We start from the raw sequence: 15,568 nt of genomic DNA on the forward strand, positions 1-15,568 counted from the left end.
ATATTTCGGAGGATGAGATCCGACAATTGCATAAGGAATTAGGACATATTGGAACACATGGAATGTTCCAGTGGTTTCAGGGCAGAAATATAAAAGTTACCTGGGGAGCATGTAAGCGTGCGATATCTGGATGTGAACTATGTGCATCCTCGGTGCAACGTTTCCGGAGAGATCCACCCCACAATAGACCATCCCCTAGAGGATTTAATGAGAAGGTACAAATTGATTATATTGGTCCTTTGCAGAATGGAAAATATGTGTGTACTATGGTAGATTGTAGTACCGGATTGGGACATGCATGTGCAAGTAGACATGCAGATCAAAGCTCTACTATGAAAACTATTTGGAGCTGGTGTGCAGCATATGGATGTCCTTGGAATGTGACTTCCGATCAGGGTTCTCATTTTACTGGTAGAAATGTTCAGAAATTAGCTGACGTTTTAGGAATTAATTGGGATTTTCATTTGGCCTATAATCCACAAGCAGCAGGAAATATTGAAAGGTTCAATGGATTATTAAAGACTAAATTGTGGCAGATAGGACAAGATGTGCCATTTGACAAGGCAATACTGATTGCAGTTTTTGAACTTAATTCTAGGCAAAGACTGCACAGGAGATCACCCTTTGAGGAAACATTCCAAAAGGACATCGATGTGCAGGCAGACGGGGACCCAAACCCAGATAATATAAGACCATATAAGGTGTGGATACGTAACAGAAAAGATAACTCTGTGATTAAAGGTGAGATTGTATCACACGGACAAGGAAATACCCTATGGGTATCAACTGGAAAAGGGGACCTCAGATTAGTAAAAAGCCAAGATGTTGTCACTAGGTAAACGTTTGTGTGTTTGGTTTAACATATGCTTTATTATCCTGATTGTATATTCTTGCTTGTTTTTGGGTGGATATTTTTATTGTAACGAATGGCAGACAGCTCTTTTGAATGGTTCTACTTGTTTTATTAACGTGAATCATAAATTGTTGGCACGGGAGTTGCTACCCTGTTATGTACTTAATTATACACTATGTTTCTGGTAATGGCACCTAGGACTTTGTTACTTTTGCTATTTTTGCTACTTTTGATAGCCCTGCAGTTCTATTCAGTAATGGGAAATCAAACTACAACTCCCACTACTTTTACTACTACAACTCCATATTATTTTGGTATCAGGAACATTAACCTGACCAAGCATTCTTACAAAGATTGGATCTTCAATTATATTAATTTCACTCATTCACTTCAAGAGTGTAATAATTCTTGTGCAGTAATACCACAATATTGGAGAAGTAACAAATTCCTACAAAATTTTACTGCTATTAGATACTTGTTTTATCATAATTATGCATTTTGCCACCATTATAACAAATACTCCGCACCTAAGGGGTGTGACCATTTTTGGGACATCAATACAGTTGGGGTATATAGCCCAATGTTTAGATCTAGTGCGGATGGAGGATATTCTAATAAATATGAAACTAACCCCCTCCGATGTCACCTGGTACCTGGGATTATGGATATGTGGTCTTATAAGCCACATTTTGTGTATTATTATAGGAAACTTGGAGGCAAACCTTTAGTTAAGAGCTATAATGCTACAGCAGCAGTGCTTAATAATCCAAACCTTACTGTATATACTTTTGAGGAGTCTACAGAAGAGAATGACTTTACATGTATAGAAGCAGCAGAAAAGGATGTTGCATCACTGCCTTTTCAGGTTTGGGTGTCCAACAAACAGAATGATTATAATTTATTCGATTATGAATATGAAGAATATGACTATTCTTCATATGATGATGGAGAGGAAGAAGGTTCTGATGAATTTACAACTACAACCCCACGAACAACTACGTTGGGGATAAATTTGTTGCCATATAATGATTCTAAGAAAATGTTGGATGAGTGGAAAGGATTGCCTAGACATTTACAAGGAGCTAGGCCATTGCCTAGATGGCCGCAAGTTTTAGTTGAACCCTACGGGACATGGTGTCCAAAAGAGTTACAGCAGTATCTAGATTCCATGAGCACTAAACAAAGGAATATGTCTATATATATTGAAGATGTGCAAAGCAGAACTCATTTGAATTATACCCATTATGTATCTTGTGTAGCGGATTTTCCTAATTTACCTATATATGGAAAGTTCGAGATTCTACAGAATCCTGATAGATCCTTAGAAATACGGAACCAATCTTATCTTACTATAGATAATTGGTGGAAAGTCAATACCTTAGGTACCGCCACTTGGCGATCACCTGTTGTGTTGACCGACCCTTTACCACAGCCATTTACCCATAACTTGGTTAAACCCGTGGCCACGCCTCCTAAAATAAAGGATAAAATCGGGTATGTTTGTATCCGTAGCATTTTTGGAGATATGCTTAACCGAACACAGGGACAAGCATTTATTGGTAGAGTTTGCTTCCCTGTTGATTCAACCTTCCTTAAGTGGTGCCAATATAGATATTATTATAAAATTGGTAATTATTCATCTGTAACTTATAAGATTCACACACAGGCCTGTAGGCTGGGTCCAGTTTACAGGACGACTGGGGTATTACATCCTGAATTTGGAATGTTTAATCACTCTGGATGGCTATTATTTGAAAACAAAACAAGGAGGTATGTCTTTAAAAATGCCAACAATGAATGGGACCTCTCAGAGATTGTGGATGGCCCGAAATTGGGACAGAGAGTGCATAGTCCAGGGTTACATGATTATAAATTCACCGTGGACGAATACATTGTTAACCAGACAGTGTGGAAAAACTACACACAATATTATAATATATTTAATTGGACATGGTGTTATAATTTTAGCAGACAAAATTGTGTACAGAATCCTCTTCATGCTGTATATTTGAATGCCTCTCATATGCATCTTGAGGTGAATAATACGTGGCATAGGTTTGATAATCAGTCCTGGCAACCTGTATTGGTTGTCACACCTAAGGATATTTTGGAAAAACACTTTTATAATGTTACATTTCTGCAGGTAGATTATACTTATAATGGATCCAAAGGAGAATCTTCAAAGTGGCCTTATTATAAATGCGAAGACTGTACCTTTAAGTTTTATGATAATTTCTTTGGGACTTTGATTCCCGTGTTTAATTTGAGTGATGACAAAATCAGAGTGAATGTCCATAATATGTCAATCCCGATGGGAGTTGATTCTAATTATGTGGACACTAAAAATGTTAGTTTAGCTATGGAAAGATCTATTTGCAGATGGTTTCCACATTCATGGCAATATGTGATTGGTATTCATAGGTCTATTATGCATAATGATTCCACGTACTATGATATTCCTCTTGATGTAAATATAACTGGAAATGTTTCCAAACATTATGAAGGTGGTAATGTTGTATTAGGCAATGAGGAAAAACAAACGAGGGATTATACTTTACATCCAACAGTATATTCTCTTGCATTTGTACCACCAGATTTGGATGAAGTTACTTTAGTGAATTACAAAACAGAAACTTACCTGGTAAATGCTGATGACTACTGGTCATTGAAGACTGGGTGCCCTAGAGCACAGCTCTGGGATACTATAATTAGATACCATGTGGATGTAGCAGATAGAAGAACTCTGAAATGGTGGTTGACACAAGGAATGGATTTCTCTACTTGGCCTAGTAAAATATATCCAGGAAAATTACCTTATTACTGGTATATGTTATTACCAGGAAGTGAAAATGAATGGAATCTTTATGATATTGTAACACATGATGTTTTACATAATAATACTGATGTGTTTGATGCACATGCAGGTAATCATATTATATATAGTACAAAGATGGATATGCAGAAATGCTACATGGAACCGACCTCTTTGAATCCTTGCTTAATTGATAGAGGAGGATTTAATGAAACCAAGGGATGGGTTACTGCCCATTTCCCAAGAGCGGTCCTCTTCCCACGCAAGGAAAAGGACGGTAATTTTATGAAGACTTTAGAGGCTCCAGGATTTTTACCTTTACTACATCAGCCAGTTAGATTTTTGATACAACCACAAGTACAGCCAATTGTGTTACGATTGTCTGTTAGTGATTTGTTGAAAGGTGAAACTGTATGTCCTTCTTTTGAGTCTACTGTGTTGCCAGATTTGTTTTATTCAGTTCAAAGAAATGCAGCAGGACGGAGACCTTTGCAGTTCGCAGCGATTGGCGCTTTCCTGGCCGGAGCAGCTTTGGGGGCAGCAATCGCTGGAGCAATGACGGAGGAACTTCGAGTGGAAATTTCAGCTCTGCGTGGACTTCAGAATAAACAGAACTTTGTTATCTCACAATTATCTAAAAATCTGCACTCCGCGTCCTTGCTTATGGAAAGACTTTCTGCAGAACAGGAACTTTTGAAACATCATGTTGATTCATTAAGTAAGGTGATCGAGACTATGGATGCATCGTGGAATGTACGCATGAAACAATTGGAGGCAACTCAGGAGTGTGAACATCTGCAGGCAATGATCACCGCGGGATTAGAAGAAATAAGACTGTTATTTAGAACTGGCATAGGCATGGAAACTGCATCAGCTATAACCATATTAGATCCTACAAAGGACTCTTGGTGTGAAACTGGTGTTTGCATGATTAATTTATGGCAAATGTCGACATCTAAGGTTGTAATAGGATATCCAACTAAGGCTATACCAAAGAAAATTGGTAAAGATTGGATAATACCATTTGATAAGTTTTATTGGTTGAAATGGAACAATATGTCATATTATGTGCCTAGTGAAGCCACTTATGCGATAGGTAAAACAACTGTTATAGCCTATGATCTTTTCTCAGATGAACCTAGGACTTCTGATATAACTATATCTATGCCTCAGGCTACTTTGTTAGATCTTGGGAATTTTAATATGTTGTCTTGTTATCCTGAACCGTACATGGTTCAACGATGGCAAAACATTTCTTATAGTGATTCTTTGAGTCTGAATGCTGGTTGCCATATACATACTAATGTCATGATGATGGAACATATGAATTTGACCGTTCAGAAACATCTGTTTAGGAGTTTGAATTTTACTAACACGAGAAATGTACGAGTCCTGACTCAGGTGGTTTATTTGTCTAATCATACTTTTGGGTTACATACTTTTGTGCCCCAGCCACCTCTGTCGGAAGAATATAAACATATGATGAAGGCGACGGAGGCAGCTAAGTCCATTTATGCTTCATTGGGAAAGGAAATTGAGACAGTACATAATCAAACTACTGAACTTCTCCAAAGATTCTCAGGAGAAACTCATAAAGTTAAAATGTTGGTTGATTCCGGATACTTGATTCCGCGTGACTTTCAGTATACTTATGATTGTAGTTTTGTAGGTTTCTTTAGAAAATTGGTTCATGCAGATGTTAGTTGCATTATGAGATGGAACCCTTTCCATTGGCTTAAGGAAGGATTGCTATATGTATGTTGTTTTGTATTATTTGTATTATGTATTAAGGTTTGTTTAAAGATCAATAAGTCTGCAGGAAAGAAAACTTACATTAAAATGGATAAACTTCAACATTACAGGGACCATGAAGCGAAAGGCACTAAGAACATCAAATCCAAGAAGGAGAAGGACGGAAAGATCGAGGAATTATTCTGAACAGTTGCACTATGCAAATTGTCATCTTTGCATCGAATTTCATGTAAATACATGGTTTTTATATAGTGCATATACACTGTTTGGGCAGGAACGTTTTTCTCTTTTATGTAGACTAGTAACCTTACGCAGTGGACCATGGTGTCCACTGGATAGGACCTTGGAAGGCCAAGTGCCCTCTTTGTGTGTGTTTTTGAATCATGTTTGGAATTGTATTTCTGATAATAATTTGCATTGTGATGTTTATTGTAGATATAATATACATTTGTGTGTTAAGACTTTATTTGGATTGTTCACTGAAGTGATGAAGTCTGATCATGATTTATTAACCTTACACTCTAATGCAGGTACTTTTTATGTTAATGGACTTATTTCACTTAACTATAATAGATCATTATTATTTGGTGATGCTGTATTGTGTAGAATCAATTCGCAATGCAGACAAAGGAATACATATGTTCCTAGATCTTTATTTGACATATGTTTAAGAAACATTTGTAAGCCTTACTTTATTAAATTATGGACTTATGTGGATTGTCATCAACACTTACCTAAGATTGGTTAATATTGTAGAATTTCTTGAGGAACTATGTCTGTGGACCAGATAATCATCAAACGGATATTAGGACGCAAGCTGAGGAACGACCTATTATTCAGGAAGGACCGGATGACTCCAATTCCGATGTTCTCTGAAAAAGATGTTAATTATCCATTTATGATAGTTCACAATTTGGTGATAGATTTGGATCTAGTAAAGGATTTGGATTTGGACATTTATTTACGATTGAAACAACTTTTCGTTCCAAGAGTGAAAGCTCCCTTCTGCTGTGAGTTTCGTGCTATGCTTCAGCCTTTTCTGCACTCCTGTGTGGTCGGTGGCTGCATGGATGCCGTGGATTGCATCTTCCAATCTGAAGATTGGTTTGCAGGGCCGCGACAGCCCATACGTTTCCCCGAGGACGGGCAACTTCCGAATGGACGACCTAAGACAGGGGACCGTACTTGTCGCTTTGATACATCGGCACCATCAGTACCATCGGCGCCTCCGTATCAAGGGGGTGGAATGACAGGAGTAAACATCAAGGATGAACAAACAACATGAATCAGCAAAAGGACTTGTTTTGGACTTGTTTTGGACTTTGCAGTGACTAAGTGACTTTTTAGTTGTAAACATGTTTTTGGTTATAGGATGACTAGATAGTATGCCCATGTTAGATAAGTTGATGATGTAACTAGGTAGTGTGCTTATGTTAGATAAGTTAGACACAAACAAGTTTGTTGTAAACATATAGAGTATATAAGCGCGAGGGAAACTCCATGTATTTGCTCACAATCAACTCTCATCGCCTGAGAGTAAGATCGTGCAGTGTGAGCCAGCCACCTCGTGTATTGCTTTGTGTGGTGTGCGAATAAACCAGCATTTCAAAAGGCAATCGAGTTCGTGCTTGGTGTTCGCGTACGTCGCGGTCCGGGGTCCAGTGCAGATATCCGGAAGGGAACTCCTGGTAACCAGACAAGGCTGAGAAGCTGCTCGTGACGGGGGGGGGGGGGGGGGGGGGGGGGGGGGGGGTGGCGCTAAGGCAGGAGAATTCTGAGTTCAAAGCCAGCCTCAGCAACTTAGCAAGCCCCTGTGCAACTCAGTGAGACCCTGCCTCTAAATAAAATATTAAAAAGGGCTGGGGATGTTGCTTAGTGGTTAAACACCCCTGGGTTCAATCCCCAATACTATTTTAAAAAAAAAAAGAGGCCCAATGGAAGCTTTCATTGGCCCAGCACCCCACCTATACTCTCCCCTGGATTCCACACACCAGAAGCCTAGGAAGTGCATACCCCAGAATCCCTGTCTACTAAAACATCAATGGGAAACACTTGGCAAGATCAGGCAGGCAGAAGTCAGATTTTTTGCTCCCTGGCAGAGGCAATCTGTGGGCCTTAGGGAGACAGGACATTTTGCAGCAGCCCCTAGGGACTTTCCTGAAAACTTCAGGCCTCAGGACTAGAGGAAACGGAGGATCATCCCTAGTGGCTTCCTGAGTTCCTTCAAGTTTTTATCTGTGAAAGCTACTGAAAAGCTGGTGGCCTTCCTTGACCTTTTTATGCCCAGACTTTCCTTTGACCTTTGACCAGATTTTGCAAGCACCTTGACTTCATTAAATTCTTTCCCATTTGAAATACCTGAATGGTTTCTCTCTGTGACTGTGACCACGCACTAACTGATAAATGCAGACACCTCAGGGTAGACAAAAGGGAGGGGTCTGTCACTCTAATGGGAGAAGAAGGGAGGAATGCTCCAGGGGTCAAATCAAGAGCAACCACACTTCCCATTGGCTGTCAGATTTGGAGTGCTGGGGGAAAAGGAAGTCAAGAGAATATGGTGACAAGGGCTACACTCTGGGGCAACCCATGCTAGAGTGTATGGGACAGAAACAGATGTGGGCAATGGAAAGGAGGCAGGGTCAATAGACCTGCCCTAGAATGGGAGGAATGGAAGCACAGAAAAGATGCACCTGAGCGCTGTTAGAAGAATAGGACAGTTTTGTGTATTGCATGTGGCTCAACAATAGCGGCTGCTTACAAAGCTACAATTAATCATACATCAGCCGATCTGCTAGGTTCTCCACATTAGCTACAATCCTGCAAGACCAACATCATCTACATTTACAAAGGAGAAAAACAGAGTTTAGCAGCATTAATTGAAATGCTCAAGGGCAATCAGCCAGAGGCCAGAGCCAGACTCCAACTTGCTTCGGTTTGTTTTCACAGTTTATATTCATTCCACTAATCTATGTTCCTTTTTCTTCCAATCATTGGTCCTTTGAACAATATAAAGGGCCAAAATTGATGTTAAGCTGGTGAGAGACAGAACAGCAAAGACTCTGCCCCTCTCCTATAAAGTCCTAAGAACACAATCATGAAGAAACAAATCCAGATTGAGGGGTATTCTCAAAATTAAAATTTGTCCGTGTTGAGCTGGGCATCATGGCACTCGCCTGTGGTCTCAGCTACTCAGGTGGTTGAGGCAAGAGGATCATCTGAGCCCAGGAAGTTGAGGCCTGGGCAACATAATGAGAGCCCATCTCAAAAACAGATAAATAGGGCTGGGGGTATGGCTCAGAGGTAGAGCACTTGCCTAGCATGTGTGAGGCTCTCGGTTTGATCCTCAGCACTGCATATAAATAAATAAATAAAATAAAGATTCATCAAGAACTAATAAAAATACTTTTAAAAAATGGATAAATAAAAGAGAGTGACAAGACAGGTAAATACAGTAATTCTGAGTTTGCTCCTGAATAAATAAATATACATGTGTATATATACACACATACACACACATTATAAATTTTGTAAAAAATATTTTGTATTTAATTTGTATAAATTTTGTTTGAATTTTGTAAAAAAAATTGGGAAAATAAATCAGATAATAGCTAAATAGTAATGCATTCATGTTAAGTTTCCTAATCTTTTTATTGTTTTTTTCTGAAAGAATGTTATGGCTCTTTTGAAATAAACTGAAATATTTATTAGTAAATTGATAAAATATTTCCAAATAATTCTCCAATGGGTTTGCAAAATTAGACAGGCAGATAAGGTAGACGGACACAAGAAAGAGAGAGAGAGGGCAGAGGTGGCCAAATGAGAACAATTAAAGGGGTCAGTGGAGTTCATTGTACTATTCTACAACTTTTCTGTAGTTTTTCAAAATAAAGTTGAAAGAAAACATTTTCAATGCACCTATCCTCCCCCACCCACAAAAATATAAAAGAGAAGAAAAGAAGAAGACCTTTAAGTTGACATACCCGAATTGACAAAAAAAAAGGATCTTCCACTTCCAGCTGTGTGATCCTCCAGCCTTCATTTCCTCAGCTGGAAAATGGTGCCCTAGTGCCTGCCCCAGTGTTTCTATGGGGCTGATGTTACAGCTCCCTGTGTGAAGCCCAGCACCGGGTTCTTGGACTACACTGTCAGCACCTTTTCCCTTCCTCCTAGCTAATCCTCATTTTATCTGTAGAATCCATTAAACTGGGTGCAGAGGGAGATTAGCCCAGGATAAATAGGAACAACCACAGAGTCTGGGGGTGCAAATCTAGGGGACAGGGCACCCCTGTGCAGATACTTACTGTAGCCTGCCTGCCTACCTGTGGTGCAGGCTGACTGACCCTCTGAACACCAGAGCACAGGGACCTCAAGCAATCAAAAGCCAAAAATCCTCCAGCCCAGATACTGTCACCCATGACCTGGTTGTCTCATGCCACCCAGTTTCTCAAAGTGGGTCCTGGGCTCATCTGCAAGGGAATTGGCTATGGTTCATGTATAAATATAGATTCCTGAACCCAACTCGGCTCTCCTGAGTTTCGCTGGGGTGGTCTTGGGAGTGCACATTCTAATTCTGAGGCATACTCAAGTTTAAGTGCCCCTGACCTAACAGTGTGGCTGAGGTAGATATGCTGCTTTATACTGAAATTGGTCCATTGGAAAAGCAAATTTCTGTGGTTAGCACCTAATAATAACATAAAGAGGGCTAGACCCACCACAAAAATGTCCTCAGATCAGAGCAAACGGGAATAGCAATGAAGCTGTACATTAAGATAAAAGCAAGGGGGTTGGGGCTGGAGCTCAGTGGCAGAGCACTTGCTTAGCATGTGTGAGGCACGGGTTCGATCCTTAGCATCACATACAAATAAAGAAAATAAAGGCATTCTGTCCATCTACAACTACAAAAAAAAATTAAATATTTTTAAAAAGATAAAAACAGGAGACTTAGGAAGAAAGCAGTGCTTCTCTCTGGCCTTTGCTAGCTCGGTTTTGTTGTTGTTGTTGTTATTGTTGTTGTTTTTGGCAGTTCTGGGGATTAAACCCAGGGCCTTGTGCATGCAAGACAAGCACTCTACCAACTGAGCTATATCCCCAGCCCACTAGCTCCAGTTTTAAAGCATGTGAGTAAAACTCTGCCCCAGTCTCAGGAATGAGTAGGCCCCAGAGTCCAGAGCCCCCAGATCCACAGCTGTCTGTGCCTTAGGACTAGAGTGATCAGAGTGGGCTCTAAGCTGGGAAGCCTTTCCACCTGCAGAGCTGGAAAGCCACAAAAATCAACAGTTCTCTCTTCTGCACACTGTAATACATAGGTGGTTCTAACATCTTGTAAACTCTCAGAGCACCATAAATTCTAATGATCAGGGTACTCGCTTAGGTACTAGTACAGATACCACCTGGATGAAGGAAGCTGACAAGATCACCTGGTTTTCCTGTGGGCCTAGCAAGAGCTCCTTACTGGATGTTTGGTTCAGAAGGTTCAAGTGCCCAGGCTCCTTTTTCTTTAGGGGGCCAGACTATGTGGCCCAGAAAGTTCTCATCTTGAGAAGTTTCCATTTCAAACCAGCCCCTGTTCACACAGACATCTAGCCCCAGGGTCTGAGTTATTTTTGGAGGCTCAGTATTATGGTTTGGATGTGAGGTGTCCTCCAAAAGCTCACATGTGAGACAATGCAAGAAGGTTCAGAGGAGAAATGAGTGGGTTGTAAGAGTCTTAATCCAATCAGTAATTAATCCCCTCATAGGGATTAACTGAGAGGTCACTGAAGTGGTAGGGTGTGGCTGGAGGAGGTGGGAATTGGGGTGTGACTTTGGGCTTAAGTACCTGGCAAGTGGAGTACCTGTCTGCTTCCTGATCATGATGTGAGCTGCTTCCCTCTGCCACACTCTTCTGCTATGATGTTCTGCCTCACATCAAGCCCCAAGGAATGGAGCCCACCTTCTATGGGCAAAGACCTCTGAAACTGTGAGCCCTAAAATAGGCTTTTCTCCCCTAAAATTGTTCTGATCAGATCCTTTAGTCACAGCAGCAAAAAAAACTGACTAAAACATTCTGTATGCAGCACTCAGACCTAGGGAGGTGAAGGCAAGGCCAGACAATGGGCTATCCCCACTCACCCTATCCTACCCGCAAGCTGAAGACAACAGCCAGCCATTTGCAACTTTAACTCTCTTAATTTGCATCCCACCTTGCAAAGCTTCAAATGACAGCATGATAACCATTTTCATTCAAGAAAAAAAAAAAAAAACAGTAGTGGGAGAAAAATCATGCCTATTACGCAAAGAAAGTGACTTTTAAAATTTGTCTTTAAATATTATAGCCAAAGCAAGAAAATGGAAATTGCATCAGAAAAACTTTTTTTTTTTTTTGGTGTAGTTTAACATTGAAAAATAAATCACTTTCCAAGTGGCAGGACTTAAAAGTAATATTTCACCTTTTCAGAAACTCTCGTGAAGTTTGGAAATGAGAAGAATCGGATTCAACTCTTCCAATTTAGGGTGCTTTCCTGATACCCTGGCACCTGAAGTCATTCACAAGTAAACCTGGGTGAATTTAATCTTGGTGGTTTCAATGTCTGATGCCCTTGTCTTCTTTTTCTCTTATTCCTGACATAAGACAGTGTGTGAAGCCTGAACCCTGAGCAGGTCTAACATCTGGACCACTCTGCTCGGAAAGGATGCTCTGCAGGAGGATGTGGGAGGAAGGGGTTGGGGGAGCAGCAAGGATAGAGGCTGTGAGTGTTCCGCAAAGATGAAAGTGCCCTTCTGCATGTGGAATGGCTGCTACTTCTCGGTGGTGTGGTTTATTAAGGCCTGAGGTGAGAGCTCATATTGAGGAGCTGTGATTTGGTAGTTCTCTATTGGATTCAATTCCACACACTGCCACTCAGGGCCTAGTATGTGGCCACACTGAGTGAATCCTGGGGGTGGACAGAAATGAATAATGCACAGTCCCTGCTTTTCTGCCCTCTAGACTGCTCTCAAGGGCAGCAGACTCACACATCCTGGGCACCTGCTGTCCCCAAACTAATCAAGTTGTGGCTGTCAGACGCCATAGAAGAAAACCTGATGCTAGTGGAGTTGTTATATTCATGTCATCCTCAGTTGCAGGGGAAAAAAAAAAAAGCTGCTCTGTTCCTGATCTGCACTTGCTTCTTAAGGCAAAAGTGAACAAGCACAGCCTTCCTCTCCCCTGCTCTGGCCCTGCCTCCTGTCTGCCTCAGCACTGGCCTACTCTGCTGCAGGACAGAAGCAACATCCCAGGGGCCCAGGTACTCTGCTGCTGCCCGCTTGGCTGACCTACTGTGTCCTCTGGCCTGCCCGGTTCTTTTCCCCAACACATTCATTTCCTCCTGGCCCATGGGCTCTACAGCTCCTTCTGCTGGGTCTTCAGGTTGCCTGACCAAGACCTTTGTGGGCCCCAGACCCATTTGGCTTACTTCTGACCCTTCCTGGTCTGACTTGACCTATTGCCAATAAGCCTCAGGTGCCGATGGTGGCCTTCAGGGCTGCTCTGTGTGGGACGGAAAAGCCACTTGCACTCTGAATTTGCAGCCTCATGATTTATGCTGCCACTGCCAGATGGCAAGCCATTTGACCATTAAGATGCCTCACTGCAAAGCAATCCAACGAATTTGCTTTCTCAGCACCAACCTGTGGATCAGGCCTCTAAGAAAAGAGCCCCGTTGTCATTCAAGGAAGCCTCAACATACTTCCTGTCCACTGGCTCTCAGACTTTAGCACACATCAGAATCACCTGGAGGCCCACAAATCCCAAATTCTGATTAGGAGGGTCTGAGAGTCTGATGGGAAATTTGCATTTCTAACTGGTTCCCAAGCAAGGTGTTACTCTGATCAGGGAGCTCACCTTGAGAATCATGGTTCTAGCCCACCATTTTTCAAATTTGGCTGCACATTGGACTCAGGGAGTTTAAGACAGAGAATAAATAAATAAATACACCTGAATCAAATCCTAGAAATTCTGGGATGCAGACCGTTATTGGGTGTTTTATAAGCTCTGTAAGTGATCACCACATTTGGCCAGGGATAAGAACCTCCACCCTTCATTTTTCATCCGAGGCTGGACTAAGGGTGGGGTGCACCTCTATTGCCTACAGTGGCCCTCAGTTAGGGTCACCAGATAAGCTAGAGACCATCCAGTTAAAATTGAGTATCAGACGGGGCTGGGGATGTGGCTCAAGTGGTAGCGCGCTCGCCTGGCATGCGTGCGGCCCGGGTTCGATCCTCAGCACCACATACAAACAAAGATGTTGTGTCCGCCGAGAAATAAAATATTAAAAAAAAAATTAAGTATCAGATGAACCTCAAATAATAGTTAACTATCATTCTGTTCCAACTATTGCTTGGTGTTTTAGTTTTAGTTTCTAAATCTAGTGACCCTTTCCTGAGACACGTCCAGAACACTGAATGAAAAATAAAGATCTGCTAGCTCTAGTTTTACAGATAGGGAAAGGGAGGCCCAGAGATCACCTAGGAAGTCAGGGTGAGGACTACAGGAATTTTGTCCCCAGTCCTAAACTCTTTTCTCATTACAATTAACTGAGCTCTTGGCAGGGATTGTCCTCTTACTAGAAGGTTACTGTCAGTTGCCTGGAGGTGACTTCAAAGGAGTCAGTATAGTTTAGTCCTCTCTGCTTCATCCCAGTCCTCACCTCCACCCCTTTTCTATTGCTGTCCTAGGGTATGGCCATTCTCGGGGCCATATCATTAATGGCCACCTCAGGGAGGAAGTGGACTGGAAGTGGTCGGGGCAGAGACAGCTGTGAGTGAGAGCCTATAATTGGGTAACACGAGGACAAGTGAGATTTGGCACAGGCAAACAACAGGCAGAGCATGTTGGGAGAGGCCCACTTAATGCACAGAGACACTTGGAATTAGTTGTAAATTCTCTGGGAAGAGATCAAGGCAGCGGCATAAACAGCTCAATTAAACTGTCGGCTCAATGCTCAGTGCGCAGTAATGGTCAAAACACAGCCTTTAATCTAGATATAGAGGATTATCTCCGGACCCTAATGAGATTCCTAAGATTAGTTGTACCTGATGTGGAGAGAACAGTGGCTGGGTCAGCAACACCACCACGGGGGACAGGCTTGTATATCAGCAGGACTGAGACTTATGTGGAAGGGCTACCTGGAAGCCACAATCTCCTTGGAGCCCCCCTCTGGGTGCTGGGGAAACAGGACTGAATCACAATCTGCTTTCTCAATTTCAGAGACAAGGTCTGGGAACAGAACTCCAGAACACATCTGCTTTAAAAATACAGCAAGTCAAAACAATATGGTACTGGCATAAAAACAGATACATGGATAAGAACAGAATGGAGAGCCCAGAAATAAACCCAAGTAACCATAGTCAAGAAATTTGCAACAAGAACACACAACGGGGCGAGGGTAGTTTCTTCGTTCAGTGATGCTGGGAAAATGGGATATCCATTTCAAAAGAAGGAAAGGTGCAAAGCGTTTGTGGTGCATGCCTATAATACCAGTGGATCAGGAGGCTGAGGCAGGAGGAAGGCTAGTTCAAAGCCAGCCTCAACAACTTAGCAAGGCCCTAAGCAACTCAGTGTGACCCTGCTGCAAAATGAAAAAATAAAAAAGACTGGGGCACTCAGAATGGATTAAAGACCTAACCTAAGACCCGAAACTGTAAAACTCTTAGAAGAAAACACAGGAGAAAAGTTCCTTGATATTGGACTTGGCAATGATTTTTTGGGGATAGCCTACCTCAAGGTCAGACCATAAAAGCAAAAATAAACAAGTGATAGTACATCAAACTGAAAAGCTTTTGCACAGTGAAGGAAATAATCAACAAAATGAAAAGGCATGCTAGAGATTGGGAGAAAATATTTTCACACATATAGCTGAAAAAGGGTTACTATCCAAACTATAAAGAAAACTAACACAACTCAGAAACAACAAAAAACTAACTCTAGGGCCTGGGGCGGGGGCTCAGTGGTAGAGCACTTGCCTAGCGTGTGGGAGGCACTGGGATCAATTCTCAGCACCACATAAAAATAAATGAATAAAATAAAGGTCCATCAACATCTAAAAAAAAAATTAACAACAGCAAAAAAATAAAATAAAATAACCTAAGTTAAAAAGGGGGCAGAGGACTTAAATAGATAATTCACTAAAGAA

The 15,568-nt window shown here is 41.5% G+C and overlaps 1 long non-coding RNA gene across 1 annotated transcript; it reads left to right on the plus strand.

Annotated features, from left to right (window-relative positions):
• Positions 1–5,548: 5,548 nt before the first annotated feature.
• On the plus strand, positions 5,549–7,033 carry LOC124101418 (uncharacterized). Its single transcript, XR_009226440.1, has 2 exons — positions 5,549–5,646; positions 6,174–7,033. It is a non-coding gene; the product is annotated as an uncharacterized LOC124101418 (long non-coding RNA).
• Positions 7,034–15,568: the final 8,535 nt, after the last annotated feature.

The sequence above is a fragment of the Marmota monax genome, unplaced genomic scaffold, assembly GCF_021218885.2.
Source record: "Marmota monax isolate L192 unplaced genomic scaffold, Marmota_monax_Labrador192_F-V1.1 WCK01_AAM20220418_F8-fsc00069, whole genome shotgun sequence".
NCBI classification, from domain to species: Eukaryota; Metazoa; Chordata; class Mammalia; order Rodentia; family Sciuridae; genus Marmota; species Marmota monax.